Source organism: Peromyscus eremicus, chromosome 2, assembly GCF_949786415.1.
Source record: "Peromyscus eremicus chromosome 2, PerEre_H2_v1, whole genome shotgun sequence".
Taxonomy (NCBI): Eukaryota; Metazoa; Chordata; class Mammalia; order Rodentia; family Cricetidae; genus Peromyscus; species Peromyscus eremicus.
The window spans coordinates 3820459-3840476 of NC_081417.1; the positions used below are offsets into that span (position 1 = coordinate 3820459).

Here is a 20018-nt window from a genome sequence, read left to right on the forward strand (position 1 = left end):
AAAGCCAAGTTTCTACTTTCAGCACAGGAGGCCTGAGCAAAGCCTCCTGGTTCTTTACCACGGGAGATTGCAAGATCTTCACTCTTCCCAGACTGGCATTGCTAGGCATTGCCCCTTCCTGACACTGCTCCTGGAGCTGAGTGTACCTGCCCGCTTGCAGGCAGCTCTCTCCAAGCCTTAAGCAAAATTCCTTTGGGGCTTGCTTTTTTGAGTTATGAGGTCAGTGAAAGTACTCACAACAAAGCTTTCCCCCAGCTGTTTAGAGAGACTGTTTTTCCCAATAGAAAAGAAAGCTTTTCTCGGGGATAGTTGTCATGGCTTGTCTCTACTCCCTGCTACAAAGCCCCTGACACATCAGATGCCTGCAGCTGAGAGGCTCAGCTTTGATTCTCCTGGCCAGTAGCTCTTCCCCAGGTCCCATAAGGCCCCTGCTGTGGCTTCAGGCTGGGAGAAGCTGTCTCTGCTTCAGCTTTCTTCCTACACTCTCTTGCTAACCACAGGGAACTTCTGGCTGCTGTTTTTACTAACAGAGAGGATTTGCCATATTCCAAGAGGTTTGTTGTTTCTAAAAGCCATTACAGGTAATTCTCCCATACTGACGTCTCCAGGTGAAATCTAATTTTGCCCTTACAGAAAGAGAAATCTCTGAGAAGCAAAGATCTAAAAGTCTTTTTAGTTTTTTAGAGAGAGTGATTGCTAAGTTTTCCCCAAAACTTCTGTTTTCTAAACTTTTTGGCTTCATGGCCAGGAGAAAACTAATTCTTTGCTCATATCTGCCTCAGGGGAAATCTCTTTCCTCTGCTGCTTGGTCTGAGCACTTCAGCTGTCTCCAGACCAAAAGCTTCCATAGGAATCTTTTTCTGCCCACTTTTTTTCCTCTGATCTTTCCCCAGAATTTTGCATTCATAACCCCATAATTAGAAAATTAAGGATATGGTTCCTCTGTCTTGCTCCTTACTTTAAGCTATACTTTTCCAAGTCTTTTCCTTATTTTTCATAGATTGAAATTTAAGAGAGACAGAAAGAGAGAAGTCTTGATAGAGAAGATTCTATGCTGCAGCCTTATGGTTCAGACATACTTCCAGTTTCTTTTTTCATCCTCCTGAGAACAAAACCCCCCACCTTTACTTCTACAACACTGAAGTTGTCCAACTGCTTCCCATGGGGAATTCTCCAAAACTTTCACCAAGTACTCTGGTTGTCCCTGTTCCCAGTGCCATTTGAGGGAGACCAGCTCCCTCTTATTCCCCCAGGGTACTCTTGAGCAGGGAGAAATGAGGAATTTGTAGATAGAAGGACATATAGAGAGAAACAGATAGAAAACACAGGATAGACTCTGGAGGGCCTGGGTCCAAACCCTCCAGCCCCTTCTGTCTCTACTAAAGGGTTTTTTTTTAAAGGAATGCCAAGGGGTGGAGCAGAAGACACCCCCCCACACACGATACAGCCAAGTGCAGACCATCCCAAACACCTGGTGACCTTATACATGGTCCAGCCATCCCCTGATGCAGCTCTGCTGTGTAAAGCAAACTCAGATCTCACTAGGAAACCTTTGTGGGCTCCCATAGACAAGCTCACAATTCTTTTTTAAATTTAAGTGTGTGTATATATGCATGTACATGTGTGGGTTTGTGCATATGAATGCAATTCCTAAAGAGGCCAGGAGAGGAAATGGGATCCTCCAGAGCTGGAAGTACAGGTAGTTGTGAGTTGCCTGATGTGGGTGTTGGGAACTTGGGTCCTCTGCAAAAGCAGAAAGTGCTCTTAACCACTGAGCTATATCTCTAGCCTCATATTTATTTTTATTAGTATTACTATTACTTCTATGATAAATTGCAGGCTCTGGTAGAAAGAGAGAGAAGAGAATGTAAGAAATCAGAGTTTATGCTATGGTGAACTCATAGTTGGCTCAAACCTAAGATGTTAAACTTTACTGATGAAAATGTTCTTGAGCAAGGACTAATAATTGTGGCACAGTTCCTGCCACTGGAGAAGTATTTGAGCATTGGCTCATGGTATCCTAATGACACCCTAGCCCTCACTAACAATGTACCTCCAAAGCTGCAGAAGGACCTGAGGGCAGCCAGATCTGCCAATGATCATTCTACCCCAAACACAACTCTAAAATTAAGCTCTTTTATACTTTGGGACACATAGATATGTGTTTCATCACTTTCTCCAGATCCTAGGCATACACACTCAAGCCATCTGACCCCCATTTGTTTGTGTCCTACCCTTCTGGAGTCATTTTTCCTTTCCCTACCCATCTTCAGGAGCTTTCCCATAAGCTGCTTACATTGTAATTATTGTCCCAGGCTGCATATAGCAGAAATATGTCATTTGGCCATTGGAACAGCCAAGAGGATCGTAGGATGGTATTATTCCCCTTTTAAGAGAAGAGCTGTCCCTTTTTCAAAGCCAGTATTTGGATTCATCTAGGTGTGACTGCAGACATCTTAGATAGAAAACATCATGATCAGCAGCACTCACCATAGTTTCTCAGCACATTACTATATGTGATATTACAATGGTGTGCTATGACTGTGGCTGGCAGCACCAAGGATGTGACTGGAGGCTTTATTAGTACCAGGAGAAGTCAGCTACAGTGCAGTTTGGATGTCATTTTTTGGGGGTGGGGTTAGGGTCTCTCTATATAACATTGGATGTCCTAAAATTTTCTGTGTAGACCAGGCTGGCCTCAAACTTATAAAGATCTACTTGTCTCTGCCTCCCCAGTGCCCAGACTAGAGATGTGCACAGTGTGATAGATTTGCTAGGATTAACAGTGTGCACTGCTCAGTGCCCCCAGTGCTGACCAAAGGGTTAATGACCTAACAAAATGAATGTCAAACAAGTTGAGAAACACCCTCCCACGTCACCTTATCAATAAGAACACCTGTTTGACAAGAAAGTCAGCACAGGGGTGAGCACACACGCTGGCATTATTTGCCTTGAAGCTATAAAGAACAAATCTAAGATAAATTTTCCTCCCCAAATATTCCTTCTGCCTTATAAAGACCCTACCCCCCATGCCTGGGTACACTCTCCACTTCCACAGAGAGGCCGTTAAACTTCATCTACTTCTACAGAGGCCAGGCTCATTCTTTTATTTCCTTAAACAACTCAGACCTAACACTAACAACTAAACATCTCCTTTTTCTGGCCCAAATAATGGGGCTCCCCGTGGTCTTGCTGATGCTCAGGATCCTACGTCTGTCAGTAAGTTCCCAATATGTTATACTCCCTGCTATATTATTCCCCTGGCATCTTGAATTCCCACATCGAATACCTAATTCCTGCTGTGTTTTCTCCACAAAATGGGTAGGTTCCAATGAGAATATAGAGAGAAAGCGTATGTGTGAATACCACTAGGCATCATGAAGCAATTTCTTTCCTTTTTCGGTTAAAAACATATTATCAGGAAAAAAAAGTTAGGTACAATGCAAAGAATTAAGGTAAGAGACTGTCCAGGAGTGCAGGAGGGTGAGGACCATGTTTAACTAAGATGCTGAGTTGAAAGGAAGAGCCAGGTAAGTTTAAAGAAACCAAAGGTTCTCCTAGGGCTTAAAAGGATGATGGGAAGGTGCCATTATTCTACTTGCTGTCTCTGGAGTAGACACTTCTGACTCATTGGTACTATGGTGACTCTGCTGATGGACAGGACTCCCTTCAGAGTCTGAATTCTAAAGACCAATAGGAGACACAGCTTTGTGCTCTTCTGAAATGTGTTTGTGGTCATTAAGAATATAGAATTTTAGCTCTTTCTAAGCCGGCACTCTGTAAGGACGAGCCATGTTCAGCTCGAGCGCCAAGATTGTGAAGCTCAATGGCGAGAAGCCCGACGAGTTCGAGTCTTTCATCTCCCAGGCGCTGCTTGAGCTGGAGATGAACTCCGATCTCAAGGCTCAGCTGCGGGAACTGAACATCACCGCCGCCAAGGAAATTGAAGTTGGTGGTGGCCGGAAAGCTCTCATAATTTTTGTACCAGTTCCTCAGCTGAAGTCTTCAAGTCCGGCTGGTTCGTGAATTGGAGAAAAAGTTCAGTGGGAAGCACGTGGTCTTCATTGCTCAGAGGAGGATTCTGCCCAAGCCAACTGGGAAAAGCCGCACGAAAAATAAGCAGAAGCGCCCCAGAAGCCATACCCTCACTGAGGTGCACAATGCCATCCTTGAGGACTTGGTCTTTCCAAGTGAGATTGTGGGGAAGAAGATCCGGGTGAAACTGGATGGCAGCCTGCTCATAAAGGTTCATTTAGACAAAGCCCAGCAGAACAACGTGGAGCACAATGTTGAAACTTTTTCTGGTGTGTATAAGAAGCTCACAGGCAAAGATGTTAATTTTGAATTCCCAGAGTTTCAGTTGTGAAGAAAATGACTGAAAAAAGTGTCATTCATAGTAAAATATATATATAATTTTAACATTGTAGAATTCTAGAAAATTGCACTACTGAATTTAAAATATTATGAAAAGCATTTTATTTTCATTCTCGTTATTTTATTCCGCCTTTCCCTTCAATTTCACTCTCATCTCATCCATATCTATTTATCTTAAAATTAGGATGGTAACTCGGTGCAGTGGAACATTCCTGTAACCTCAGAGGGCTGAGGCAGACCAAAAAAATATTTGAGGTCAATATGGACTATGACACTGTGTCAAAAAGGGAGGGGGAGTTCAGAAGGAAGATAAAAGATGGAAGCAAAACCCTCCACTTTTATTTATGTGCATGTGGTAAATGCCTGCATGGGTTTATGTGCAGATGCCTTTGGAGGACAGAGTGCATTGGATTCCCTGGAACTGGAGCTACAAATAGCTGTGAACTGCCTGATTCATGTGCTAGAAATCAAACCCAGGTCTTCTACAAAAGCAGCAAGTGCTTTTAACCACTGAGCCATTTCATTAGCCTCAAGAAAAGAATCTTGATGGTGCCTGGCTGTTGGCTTCTAGACTATTCTGTTCCTTCTAATGACAGCCATTGCATGTCAGCAGGAACCTAACCTTCTAGATACACACAAGTTCCACTGTGTCCTGTATGAAAAGGTAATAAATACACTCCTATGAAACAATGTTTCCCTAAGTGATCACTGCAATATTTACATTGTCTAAATGCAACACTTTAGGGCAAACTTTCTCCTTACTTGTGCTCTTTTTATTTCTAAATTGAGCTCAAGATAAGTTGAGATGAGTGAGATTAGCTGGAAGGACTTTCATGGAGTATGGGGATGCATTTCTCTTCATTTACCTCTACCTAATTATGATACCTAAGAAAGCCGAACAATAGTATCACAGGAGACCCAGATGTGAAAATCAGGAGTAGGCAGCCCTCTGGTGTGCGAGGTGACTGCTAGTTGAGAAAGTTATGGGGTTAAATAAAGTATCAATGTGATGACTGCTGAAATTGGTACCAGGGCCAGTAAGCTGACTACTGACCAACCTTTGAGCTTCCGCTTTCTCAGTCTGCAAGAGTAGACACACTAAATGTACCTCCCCATGAGTGGCCTTTCCTCTTGTAGGAGGGAATAAAGGGTGGGTTGGGAAGAGAAAGAGGGGAATCCTTGGTATGTAAAATGAATTTAAAAAATTCATAATAAAAAATAGACACAAATGGCTCAAGGAAACTAAAGAAAACCAAAGTTTGATCCAATTAATCAGAGGAGTTTTAACCTCAATGTTCCTACCCCACTTCTGATTATCATTTTCCCTCTGTAAACTTCAGACCTTTCTCCCATTATTCCCATTCTCATTTGCTTTGGTTCTTACATGTCTTAGTTCAGAAATGTAGGACGTAAGGCCGGGCGGTGGTGGCACACGCCTTTAATCCCAGCACTCGGGAGGCAGAGCCAGGCGGATCTCTGTGAGTTCGAGGCCAGCCTGGGCTACCAAGTGAGTTCCAGGAAAGGCGCAAAGCTACGTAGAGAAACCCTGTCTCGAAAAACCAAAAAAAAAATGCCCCGGCCAGCGGGGTGTCAATGGGGGCGACCCACCTGTGGGAGAGAATGAGAGGGACGGGTGAGACACGAAAGGACGACAGCAAGACAGTGTGTTCTGATCAAGCTGCAAATTTTATTCTCCTCAGCAAGGCTTATATAGCATGGGAGGGGAGGGAAGGAGGGAAGGGGTGCACGACGTGCAGTACGTGCAGGTGAAGGGGGACGTGCAGGTGAAGGGCTACGTGCAGGTGAAGGGCTACGTGCAAGTCGTGAGGCTGCTAGGTGGTAAGGTCACTGGTCAGGGCCCATTGTTCTGTTGCTATGCTACCTGACCTGCCTGACCTGTTCTTTATCTTTGGTTTAGGGTAGGGGCTTGTTCTCTGGCCTAGCTAATACTTTTCCATGGTCCATGTTTGGTCTCTGACAAAAAAAAAAAAAAAAAAAAAAAACCAGAAATGTAGGACATTGGAGAACTCAATGTTAGAATGCAAGTGGAAGGACATGAAAAGCCAGGCAGGAGAAGTAAGTTCTCCAATCCCATCCTAGCACACATCTAACACCAACAAACAAGAAAGCCCAACAAACAAAAGCAAGGGATGTAACACAAATTGTAAAACAGTCTTATTAATAAAAAACCTGGAGCCAGATATTGGGGTGAAAGCTGAAAGACCAGAGGGATAGAATATTCACACCTATATATGCTCTGTCATCTCACTTCCTCTCTCCACCCAGCTACATCACTTCCTCTTTCTGCCCAGCTATATTGCTTCTTGCCTGTCTGTACAGACCTCCAGACCTCCACAGTTAGTGCTGGGATTAAAGGCATGTACCACCACATCTGGCTCTGTTCCCAGTGTGGCCTTGAACTCACAGAGATGCAGATGAATCTCTGCCTCCCGAATGCTAGGATTAAAGGTGTGTGCTACCACTGCCTGATCTCTATATTTAATATAGTGGCTGGCTTTTTCCTCTGATCCCCAGGCAAGCTTTATTTGTTAGAGCACAAATAAAATATCACCACAAAGAGGCTACATACAAACCAGCCTGTGTTTGGTGTTTGTATTCAGGTACACACAAAATGAGAGTTTGTCTTAGACTAGTGAGTGAGTTGGCTATTTGCCCTCCCTCCCCTCCTCCCCTCCTTTTCTCCCTCCATCTCTCTGTCACTCCACAATTTTAGTTGTCTAGGGGAACCTCACTCATGCTAGGCATGTGCTTTATATACTTTTAATGTGTATGTATGTATGTATGTATGTATGTATGTTTTCTCCCCCTCAGGCTGTACTTAAACCTACTCTGTAGCCCAGGCAGGCCTGAAACTTGTCATCTTGTGTCAGCCTCTCAAGTATCTGGGATTGTAGTTTTATACCATCAGGCCCAGTTTAATTTTAGTTGTTACGGGATATGTTTTCTGCTTTATTAGATATATTCTTTTGGTGTGTCCAAATGAACTACTATTTGGAAGGAGGTATGCATACTAAACATTTTGTGAGAACAAGTTTGACACCATCTCTTCTCCTCTTTTTCCTCCTTTACAAAGGATATTTGTCTTCATTTCCACAAGACAGGGACAGCATAAGGGACTACGAACAATCTAGCTAAGGGTCTGTTGAATGACAAATAGCTTAACATTAGATGTTTTGAATCTTCTGCCCTTTATGTTCATTCTTCTGTGGAGTCTCACTGCTTAGTGAATGGTGTTATTGTATACCTTAGCTCGGTGTGGAGAGTGTTACATATAGTACACCTTAGCTTGGTGTGGATAGTGTTATGGTATACCTTAGCTTGGTGTGGAGAGTGTTATGGTATACCTTAGCTTGGTGTGGAGAGTGTTATGGTATACCTTAGCTTGGTGTGGAGAGTGTTATGGTACACCTTAGCTTGGCGTGGAGAGTATTACGGTATACCCATCATTAGATATCCTCTAAACTGGATGTTGTGACTCTGTGGAGCCTTCTCCAATTGGAATGACTGAAAGCTGTGGGGATTAGTGAAATTACAATTACAGATTCTTGTTTAGTTTGTCATTCTGATTTTAGTATTCATCTCAATTTCACGGTCATTTGATCTTTTGCAAAGTATAGAGTGTTTTCACAAGCCCGACTACCTGGGGCCTCTTCCACTGTGCAGTTCACAGAATGTCTGTGCCAAATGCTACTTTTGTTGTCTTTACTGCTTCATGGCTGGGGCAGGGCTGAATGTCACAGCCATCCTTTCAGCTGGTGTGGGAGCCCACAGTGACGCAGCTAAAGTCCACTCTGACCCAAAAGAGTTCAAAGCTTGCTTGCTCTAGTCTCTTCAGAAGCTGTGAGAAATCTCTGATAAGGCTTCTGGGAAAAGTACAGGGGCTGTGAAAAGTCCTGGTTAGCTTGTAGGAGAACTGATTATTTAGCAAATGCCCAGTTAGAGGCAGGCTGCTGATGTTAGCAGGTGGCACATGTTTGAGAGAACAAAACCGCCTGCTCCTTGATCACGGGCAGGCTAGACCGCCTGTGCTGTGCTTTGTTCTACCCTAGCCTTTCAGTTTGTGTGTAAGCTGGCTGTGAAGTGAACTCAGGGCTTTTCTGGTACTGACCAGAAGCTCTCCCAGCACTGATTTTCTGTGTCTGTCTGTCCTTCTGTCTCTGTTTTTTCCTCAGCCTCACACCCTACTCCTACCCTAGTCAGCTTGTCGACTTGCACATGAGTCAACACTATAGGAGAAGGGATGACTGGATTCTCTTTCCTCTCCTCCAGAAGTTCTCAACACTGAATGTTGTTGTCCACGTTCTTTCTGTTTTAGGAAAGAGTCTCACCACAGGTCCAGGCTGGCCTTGAACTCATGATTTTTCTCTTCAGTTTCCTGAATGCTGGGATTAAAGATGATACTACTTAAAGCTCTGCTGTTTTTCTGATTTCCCTTTCCACCCCCCTCCCCTCTCCTCCCTTCCTCTACCCATCCCCCCCTTCTTTTTTGACAGGATCTCACTATATCCCTAGCTGACCTGGAACTCCTTATGTAGACCAAGTTGGCCCCAAACTCACAGATCTGCCAGCCTCAGTCTTTTGAATGGTGAGATTAAAGGCACATGCTATGATGCTGACAAATTGCTGTTGTTTTTAACAATATGTTACTATTGAGGAAGCTCAGTATAGTTTTACTTTTCATGAATATCATTCAATGAAAGGAAAGGAGGTAACTGGGTAGAAGGAAGAAGCATGATCTAACTGAACATGAGTTTCTATACATTCAGAATTTCACATGAGAGATGACTCAGAGGTTAAAAGCACTGGCTGCTCTTCCATAGGATTCAAGTTTGATTCCCAGCACCCACGTGATGGGTCACAACTATCTGTAACTAGAACTCCAGGTGATGCAACCCCCTCTTCTGGCTTCTGAGGAACCAGGCATGTGCATAATACACATATTTACATGCAGACTAAACACTCACACATATGAAATGAATAAATGTATTTTTGAATCTAACTTTATTTTTAATTTAGGAGGTGTGCTGGATAATTCCATGTCAACTTCCAAGACACAAGCTAAAGTTTAAGAAAACATATCCAGGGAACGCACAGAGACAGCTGACCTGAGCTCGTGGGAGCTCATGGACTCTGGACCAACAGTTAGGGAGCCTGCATGGGACTGACCTAGGCCCTCTGCAGGAGTGTGACAGTTGTATAGCTTTGTCTGTTTGTAAGACTCCTAGCAGTGAGATCAGGGCCTGTCCCTGGCACTTAGCTGGCTTTTGGGAACCTGTTCTCCATGTTGGATTGCCTTGCCCAGCCTTTATACAGGAGGAGGAGCTTGGTCCTACCTCAACTTGATGTGCCATGCTATGTTCAAACCCACGGGAAGTCTGATCCTTTCTGAATGGAGATGGAGGAGAAGTGGATAGATTGGGGAGGGGAGTAGATGGGAGTTGGAGGGGAGGGAATGGAAGGAGAGAAGGGAGGGGGAAGTGTGATCGGTATGTAAAATAAAGTTAAAAAAAGAAATGTATCCAGAAGACTGAGCTATGGGGCATTTCCCTAGTGATTGATGGGGAATGGCCCAACCCACTGTGTGTGGTGCCAATCCCTGGGATGCTGTGTAACTGAAGTTATGTTGTTCCTGTGTGGCTCCCATGGCCCTGCAGCTGGCCACTTGGACCCAAGTAAACACACAGACACTTATATCAATTAAAACTGTTTGGCCGTGGCAGGCTTCTAGCTATCTAGTTCTTATATCTTAAATTAACCCATTTCTATTAATCTATAAGTTGCTACATGGCTTGTGGCTTACCGGTATTTTACATCTTACTTCTCATGGCAGCAGTGGCTGGCAGTGTCTCCTGACTCAACCTTCCTATTCCCAGAATTCTCCTCTCTGCTTGTCCTGCCTATACTATACTTCCTGTCTGGCTACTGGGCAATCAGCATTTTATTTATCAACCAAATCAGATCAACACATTCCCAGCATGCAGAGTGATCAATATCCACAGCACTGGTGGTCCTGGGTTCTATAAGAAAGGCTAAGAAATCCATGTGGAGCAAGCCAGTAAACAATACCCCTCTACATTAACTCCTGCCTCCAGGTCCCTGCCCTGTTTGAGTTCCTGTCCTAACTTCCTCTAATGATGAACAGCATTGTGGAAGTATAAGCTGAAATAAACCCTTTTCTTCCCAAGTTGCTTGGGTCATGGTTAAGGTCATAAAAACCCTAACCAAGACAGGGGCTAGAGAAATGGGCACCTAAGTCACTCTTCTGAGAGACCCAGACTTCAGTTCTTAGCACTCACATCAGGCAGTTTATAACTGCTGTGACTCCAGCTCCAGGTCCAGGAGATCTGATACCCCCTGACCTCCAGGGGACACCCCAAATACATCCTTCTCTCTTTCTTTCTCTCTCACGTACATATATACACTAAAAATAAATCTTAAACATTTTTTATTTAGTTGACATTGTGTCATGAATTTTCATATATTACCCAATTGGATCTCCAGAGGAACACTGTAGGATCTATATGGACATAATTCCTAACAAGTAGGAAGACGTAGTGAAGTCATACTTTTTTGCTGGGACTGCCAGCCCACAAATAATGACAAATAATGGAGACTTATTATTAATTGTGAAAGCTTGGCTACAAGCAAGCCTGTAGAGAGTTTTTTTTAATTAGTGATTACTGGGAGAGAGCCCAGCTTATTGTGGGTGGTGCCATCCCTGGGCTTCTATAAGAAAGCAGGCTGAGCAAGCTATGAAGAGCAAGCCAATGAACAGCACCTCTCCATGGCCTCTGCATCAGCTCCTGCCTCCAGGATCCTACCCTGCTTGAGTTCCTGCCCTCACTGCTTTTGAGGATAAACTATCATATGGAACTGTGAGTGAAATAAGTCCTTTTCTCTCCAAGTTGCTTTTGGTCATGGTAGTCCATCACAGCAGTTGTAAGCCCAACTAAGACAGCGCCCCCAAAACATTCTTGGAATATCTGGCAAGCATGAGACTGTCAAAGACATTTCTGGCTTTTAAACAAGAAATAAATTAGTTACTTTTCTTTGGGGTCTTTTTTATCTTCAACTGCTTAGCCAATTTCTTCCTCTTGTTTTTACATCCCTCCTGTCCCTCTGAAGAAGTACCCCTAATTGCAATTATGGTATGTAGTGAAGACTGATATGGATTTTTCCAGCTGAATTTGGAGTGTTGGATGTGGATGTGACAGTTCTGGGGTACCTCTCTAGAGGGACTATTGAAAAAAATCTCATCTTTCAAATGTGTACAGGAAGTGAAGTCCTTGACTGATCAGGAAAGCAGGAGAGTAGAAGCTAAAGACAAGAGTTAGTAGCCTAGGCAGTGGAGAGGACCAGGCCCCACCATTATTTACCCCAGGAACTCTTGAGGAATGAGAGACAAGAGACTTAGTTAGAAATAGAGGGGAGAGAGCAAACAGAGAGAAAACACAGGATGGACTCGGGTGGGCCTGGAAACTTATCCACTGGCCCAGAACATTATTCCAAAGGTTTATTTATAACAACGCCAAGGGGAAGGGCAAAAGACCTCCCCCTTGCTAGTTACAGTCTTCTGGTACCCAGGCCTGTGGTCCAATCAACCTCTTATGCAGTCCTGCTGGGTACAGCCACTAGGAAACCCAGTGGGCTACAACAGGTCCCTCTTCTTTATATTTTAAAAGAAAAAATTCTTGATGCAACTGCATCAAACTTAACATAATAATTCTAACATAAACAGAACTATGCAAAATTATAATTCCTACTCTCAACCTTCCTACAAACCTACTCTCAACATACAAACCTACATTCAAGAACCATTTCTTAATAGAACTATACAAAACATAACATTACTTCACTCAAGTAACACAAAAATATTTTTTAAGTTAAATATACTGAGGAATATTAACTCTCCCTTTTCTTTATATTTTAAATTAAATCTCAAGCCTAGTTAGAAAACCTAAATTTCTCTATAAGCAGTTTCATTTTTCCATAAACAGTTTATAAGGAATCACCATTGATAGAGTCTATATGCATAAACAAATTCAAGCTTGTCCCATTGTAATGAAATTATTATTGTCCATTTCATTTCTTAAGTTCAAAAGTTGAAAAAGGCTTCTGGTACCATCCCTAAAAGTTCCTCTGAGCATTCCTAGTCAGGGCCTGGCTTGTCAGCTGTCCTTAAGTCTGTGTATAGCTGTCAGAGTCGTAATGACTCTGAAGCAAACGGTTCCAAATACGAAAAGTTCCATAACCAAGACTTTTTAGTTCAAGCAAGTCTCTCTGAAACTTCTGTTTTCATCTACCGCTGTGCTCTGCAGTCTGTAGCCTTCTGTAACCGGGCCACGCACGGACCAGGCTAGAGAGCTTCACCTCACGGGCTCCTTCAGCTGCCATGAGCTGAACTGTGGCCTTCCCACAGCAAACCCGGCTTTGGGAGGAAAATCCATTACCTGTGTGGCTCATGATCCAAGTGCTCAGCAAACCGGTCCGGAATCCTCCATACACTGTCCTGTTGTATGACGAATGTAGCCTCAGGGCAGCTCCATGATTGCAGTCACATCCCGCTGCTGGGAGCTCCGGCTGCAGTCAGTCTCAGCCGTTCCCACAGAGCCTCAAGCTGGCTGTTCAGCATGGAGTACGGTTCTCGCCTCCACAGCTTCCTGCTCTGCAGCGCATCGCAGCTGCTTGTCCGGCACTGACACCATTCTGCTCTTGGTCTCCAGAAGCAGTCTGGACTCTGCTGTCTCCGCTGTTCACCACAGCTCTGCTCGCTGTTCATCTTTCCCGAGGTGACACAAACCGCTGGGCTTTCTCCGCCAATTGCCTTTTTCATGGTGTAGCGTCTCAAAGGTTGCACAACCTTACTGTTCACCTTTCCCTCAGTGCAGCATCTCTGCAGGGCTTCCCAAACTGCTGCTTGCCATTAGCCTCTCTCGTAGCTTAGCTTCACAGCCGGAAAGCCTGCACACCCTGGCAGCTAGTGCTGGCTCTTATTTCACTGGCTTTTGGTGTCTGCTGTTTGGGAAGCTATGATGCTTCACGTATCTCAGCAGGTCTCAGCAGTGGACATTACTTTTTGCTGCTACTTTTTGAAGTTAGCAGTTTCTGGAGCTGCTTCTTGCCATTATTGGTGGTTTCTGGAACTGCCAAGTCCAAAGTTCACCATGGATTCTTATTCCTCTATTAAACCTTCATCATGTCCTTACACCTAAAGCCTATATATTCTAAATCTACATTTTTTAAAACTAAATCTGACCTATTTAAACCTATACTCTATAGGACTACTTTATCTATAGGTCTACTTTATAAACCTTATCTAAGTCTTACTTACATTCTATAGGACTACCTTAGTAAATATACTTCTTATACTACCTTAGCAAATATACTTCTTATCTTATTTGAACTTACATTTGTAACTAACATGGCCATTTATTACTACATGTCTTAAAGAAATTCTATAGATCTATTCAAACACCTAAAGACTTTTTAATACCTAGAAGAGATTTAGAAAAGATATTTAGGAGAGATTTCTTAACTATTATCACTTTACATATAACAGAACTAACTTAACACTAAAGCAAACATCTATAAGAAATTTCTTAACACCTAGAAAAGATTTTAACTAAACTATTAATAAGACCAGAAATATTCCAATCATTTAGTCAGCTTTGATATTATTCTAAAAATTCTAGAGAGATTGAAACAAGATTTGTCACGACACTTTCAACACTGGGATTCAGTGAATACTGTTGCTATGGAGTTGTAACATTTGTTGCTAGGGGAATGTAATATTTTTGAACAAACCCACACCCCAAAGTCACCTTTCTTGCTACAGAGCTCTCTCAACTGTGCCAGAACTGGCAGAAATGTGCTCAGCAGCAAACAGTTCCTAATTAGAGGTTGTCCCTTTACTCAAATTCATAACAGCTTTCCTGTGCCATAATTTCTGTTACAGCAGAAAAGCTTACCGTAAAGCCTTGTCATAGGGGAGGGTGAAATTACAGTATTGAACGGCCATAAAGCTCTAAGCAAAATATTTTTGCGCAGCTATTAGTACATATAAGGCACTGTTTCAAACCTGCATTAATACTACATTTCCCAGAAAGCCTTTCAGGTATTCGAGCAAACTTTCCTGTTCCCTTTACAGGGTTTCGGGTTTTTTGTTTTGTTTTGTTTTTTTTTTTGTTTTTTGTTTTTTTGGTTTTTTTTTGGAAAGGTAGATTTTCTTTCTTAACCTTGCTTTAGGATGCCTGTGTCACTGTTTAACAGGTATACCTCTCTAATTAGATCTTTTATCTCACCCAGTTCCTGAGCAGTTTTGCATCCATTTGTTGGAGCTCTCAGACTGAGGCTTATTGCCTAAGGCAAAACCATTAGGGCTTCACTCAGATCAGTGAGGCAAAACGCAAGCATTTGTTTCAGAAAGGTCCTTTCTCTGATAGAAAAGAAAGCTTCTCTCCTGGATAGCTTCCTGTCCTTTCTTGGCCTGTCTTTTCCCCCAGACAGGGTCCTTGACACTGCCTCACAGCTGCAGGTAGGCTTTACTGCCCTCCAGCAGCCCCTCCCATCAGGAAAGGATCAGTCTGTCTCTGCAGAGGGATTTCTGACTGCTTTTTTTTTTTCATTTTTCTTTATTAAGACATTTTCTACTCACTCCACATGCTATCCACAGACCCCCTTCCTCTCTCCTCCCACCCCCAGCCCTCTTTCCCAAGCCACCCTGCATCCCCACATCCCCCAAATAGAGGTCTCCCATGGGGAGTCAGCAAAGCCCAGCACACTGAGCCTAGGCAGGCCTAAGTCCCTTCCCACTGCACCAAGGCTGTGCAAGGCATCACACCACAGGCACTGGATTCCAGAAGTCTGCCCATAGACCAGGGACAGATCCCGATCCTCCTGCCTGGGTGCCCCCCAAACAGTTTAAGCCAAACAAATGTCTTCTGTGTCCAGAGGGCCTAGTCCAGTCTCATGGGGGCTCCACAGCCACCAGTCCACAGTTCATGGGCTTCCACTAGTGTGGCCGGTCATCTCTGCATGTCCTCCCATCATGATCTCAGCATCCCTTACCTGCAGTATCTCTCCTCTCTCATGAATTGGATTCCCGGAGCTCAGCCTGGTGCCTGGCCGTGGATCTCTGTATCTGCCTCCATCTGTTACTTACAAAGGCTCTATAATGACAGCTAGGTTATTTGCTAGGCTGGTCACCAGAGTAGACCAGTCCAGGCACCGTCTGGACCACTGCCAGCAGACCGAGGTGGAGTCAACCTTGTGGATTCCTGAGAGCCTCCCTAGCACCTTGCCTCTTAATATTCCCATGATGACCTCCTCTATCATGGCATCTTCCACCCTGCCCTCCCATTCTGTCCCTGTTCCAGTTTGACCCTCCCATTTCCCTACATTCTCATGTCCCACTCCTCACCTTCTGCCACCCCCCACACCCAGTTCACTCATGTAGATCTCATCCACTTCTCCTTCGCTGGGTCATCCATGTGTCCCTCCTAGGGTCTTTCCCTGTTAGCTAGCCTCTCTGGAGTTGTGGGTTGCAGTCTGGTCATCCCTTCCCTCACATTTAGTATCCACTTATGAGTGAGTACATACTATGTTTGTCCTTCTGAGTCTGGGTTTCCTCACTCAAGATGATATTTTCTAGCTCCATTCATTTGCCTGCAAACCTCATGATATCATTGTTTTTTACTGCTGAGTAGTAATCCATTGTGTATATGTGCCATATTTTCTTTATCCATTCTTCAGTTGAGAGGCATCTAAGTTGTTTCTAGGTTCTTGCTATTATGAATAATGCTGCTATGAACATAGTTGAACATGTGTCCTTGTGGTAAGATTGAGCATTCCTTAGGTATATGCCCAAGAGTGGTATAACTGGGTCTTGAGGAAGACTTATTCCCAATTTACTGAGAAACCACCATACTGATTTCCAAAGTGGCTGTACCAGTTTGCATTCCCACCAACAGTGGAGGAGTGTTCCCCTTGCTCCACATCCTCTCCAACATAAGCTGTCTTCAGTGTTTTTGATCTTAGCCATTTTGACAGGTGTAAGATGGTATCTCAGAGTTGTTTTGATTTGCATTTCCCTGATGACTAAGGATGTTGAGTAATTCTTTAAATGTCTTTTGGCCATTTGAGATTCTTCTGTTGAGAATTCTCTGTTAAGCTCTGTAGCCCATTTTTCAATTGGATTGTTCCGTATTTTGATGTCTAGCTTTTTGAGTTCTTTATATATTTTGGAGATCAGGCCTCTGTCAGATGTGGGGTTGGTGAAGATCTTTTCCCATTCTGTAGGCTGTCGTTTGGTCTTATTGACTGTGTCCTTTGCTCTACAAAAGCTTCTCAGTTTCAGGAGGTCCCATTTATTAATTGTCACTCTCAGTGTCTGTGCTACTGGTGTTATATTTAGGAAGTGGTCTCCTGTGCCAATTCGTTCCAGACTACTTCCTACTTTCTCTTCTATCAAGTTCAGTGTAACTGGATTTATGTTGAGGTCTTTGATCCACTTGGACTTGAGTTTTGTGTATGGTGACAGATATGGATCTATTTGCAATCTTCTGCATGTTGACATCCAGTTATGCCAGCACCATTTGTTGAAGATGCTTTCTTTTTTTCCATGGTACAGTTTTGGCTTCTTTGTCGTAAATCATATGTCATAGGTGTGTGGATTAATGTCAGGGTCTTCAATTCGATTCCATTGGTCCACATGTTGGTGTTTATGCCAGTACCACGCTGTTTTTTATTGCTACAGCTCTGTAGTAGAGCTTGAGGTCAGGGATCATGATGCCTCCAGAAGTTGCTTTATTATATAGGATTCTTCTAACTATCCTAGATTTTTTTTTGCTTTTCTATATAAAGTTAAGTATTGTTCTTTCCAAGTCTGTGAAGAATTGTGTTGGGATTTTATTGAATTTGTATATTGCTTTTGGTAAGACTGCCATTTTTACTTCTTGATTCCACCTATCCATGAGCATGGGAGATCTTTCCATTTTCTGATATCTTCTTCAATTTCTTTCTTCAGAGACTTAAAGTTCTTATCACACAAGTCTTTCACTTGCTTAGTTAGAGACACCCCAAGGTATTTTATATTATTGGTGGCTGTAAAGGGTGATGTTTCTCTGATTTCTTTCTCAGCCCTTTTTCATTTGTATATAGGAGGGCTACTGATTTTTTTTAGTTAATCTTGTGACCTTACTGAAGGAGTTTATCAGCTGTAGGAGTTCCCTGGTAGAATTTTTGGGGTCACTTATGTATACTATCATATCGTCTGCAAATAATAAAAGTTTCCTTCCCAATTTGTATCCCCTTGATCTCCTTTTGTTGTCTTATTGCTCTAGCTAGAACTTCAAGTACTATATTGAATAAGTATGGGGAGAGTGGACAGCCTTGTCTTGTTCCTGATTTTAGTGGGATTGTTTTGAGTTTCTCTCCATTTAATTTGATGTTGGCTGCCAGCTTGCTGTAAATTGCCTTTATTATATTTAGGTATGTTCCTTGTATTCCTGACCTCTCTAAGATCTTTATCATGAAGGGGTGTTGGATTTTGTCAAAGGCCTTTTCAGCATCCAATGAGATGATCATGTGTTTTTTTTTTCTTTCAATTTGTTTATATGTTGTATTACATTGACAGATTTTTGTATATTCAACCATCCTTGCATCCCTGGGATGAAGCCTACTTGTTCGTGGTGGATAATTTTTTTTGATGTGTTCCTGCATTCAGTTAGCCAGTATTTTATTGAGTATTTTTGCATCAATGTTCATGAGGGAGATTGGTCTGTAATTCTCTTTCTTTGTTGCATCTTTGTGTGGTTTGGGTATTAGGGTAACTGTAGCCTCATAAAAAGAATTTGGTAATATTCCTTCTGTTTCTATTGTGTGGAACAATTTAAAGAGTATTAGTATTAGCTCTTCTTTGAAAATCTGGTAGAATTCTGCACTGAAACCATCTGGTCCTGGGCTTTTTTGGTTGGGAGAATTTTAATGACTGTTTCTATTTCCTTGGGGGTTATTGGTCTATTTAAATAGTTTATCTAGTCTTGATTTAACCAGCCCCCACTATTATTTACCCCAGGAACTCTTGAAGAATGAGAAATAAGAGACTTAGTTAGAAATAGAGAGAGGAGAGCAAACAGAGAGAAAACACAGGATAGACCCACTTGGGCCTGGATCCTTTCCCATTGGTCCAGAACTTTATTCCAAATGTCTATTTATAACAATGCTAAGGGGTAGTGCCAAAGACCTCCCTCTTCCTAGTTACAATCACCTGGCACCCAGGCCCATGGTCCAATCGACCTCTTATGCAATCCTGCTGGGTGCAGCCACTAGGAAACCTCAAGAGCTACAACAGGGCAGGGAGTTGGTAGCCTAGGCAGGGAATCAGGAACAGCTAGAACAGGGGGTCTGTCTAAAACAAAGTTCATTCAAATCTCTCAGTGGGCTTACAAGAGCCTCCATTTGCTGGGCTCCTCATTTTTCTTTGGCCTTCAAGGCTGGACTGGACAGTTATGAACCCAGGATCTGTTTTCAGGCATTTTGATAGCTGCTTTGGTAGTTGGAATCACATAGTGATATCCATGTCAGATGACTTCTAGAGAGGTAGAGAGAGAAGAAATTTAGTCATCATTTGATTAAAACTACAGTGGTCTGCCTCTCTTGGCTGCAGGTAGACACTCCAATATTAAGTTAAGCCAAAGTCTGAAGTCTTGTATCTGGGTGGCATTTTTTCTTATCAAGAAGAAAATCATTAGGGATAGTTGTCTAAATAACATTTTATATAGATTTAAATCTAATGTCTCATGAGTACAATCCTTTAGACTGTTGAACCTGCCAATCCTTTTAGGGTTTATTTTTAATTTTTTTCTTTATGACAAGACCAGTTGAGGATTAGATTTTTATACACAAATCCTTTATTAAAATTATTTCCAGGAGATGGGGAGTTGGCTCAGAGGTTAAAAGCACTGACTGCTCTTCCAGATGATCTGGGTTCTATTCCTAGCACCCACATAGTGGCTCACAACCATCTATACCTCTAGTTTCAGGGAGTCTGATGCCTTCTTCTGGCTTCAGAGGGTAATAGTCACATAGTACATAGAAATACAGAAATACATGCAGGCACAATATTCATACACATAAAATAAATGAATCTAAAAAATAACTTATAAAAATATTTCCATTTTTATATCTTAACTTTTTTTAACTCATGGGCTCTCCCTTTCTCTTCTTTTTTTTTTTTTTTTTTTTTTTTTTTTTTTTTTTTTTTGAGATGAGTGTCTCTCTTATGTAGCTCTGGCTGTCCTGGAACAAGCTATGTAGACCAGGTTTGCCTTGAATGCACAGAAATCTACTTGTCTCTTCCTCTTGAGTTCCAGGATTAAATGAACCACCATAACTGGCCTTGGTTTTCTTTCTTAATGAGATATAGAAATATTAGCAAATCTGTTGTGAGAATTTTCTACCTGGTGTGTGTGTGTGTGGGGGGATTAAGCAAAGTCCAACCCCTTTTTATAAGGTTCAAATAACAAATTAAAGTTCAGTTTCATCAAAGATCAGCCTGTGTGTGTGGGGAAATAGTTTATTGGGTTTATTTATAGAGTATTGGTGAGGGGTTACTGACAGCAGTG

The 20018-nt window shown here is 42.6% G+C and overlaps 1 pseudogene; it reads left to right on the top strand.

Annotated features, from left to right (window-relative positions):
- The first annotated feature begins 3790 nt into the window (after positions 1-3790).
- LOC131904502 (small ribosomal subunit protein eS7-like) lies at positions 3791-4366 on the top strand (annotated as a pseudogene).
- Positions 4367-20018: the final 15652 nt, after the last annotated feature.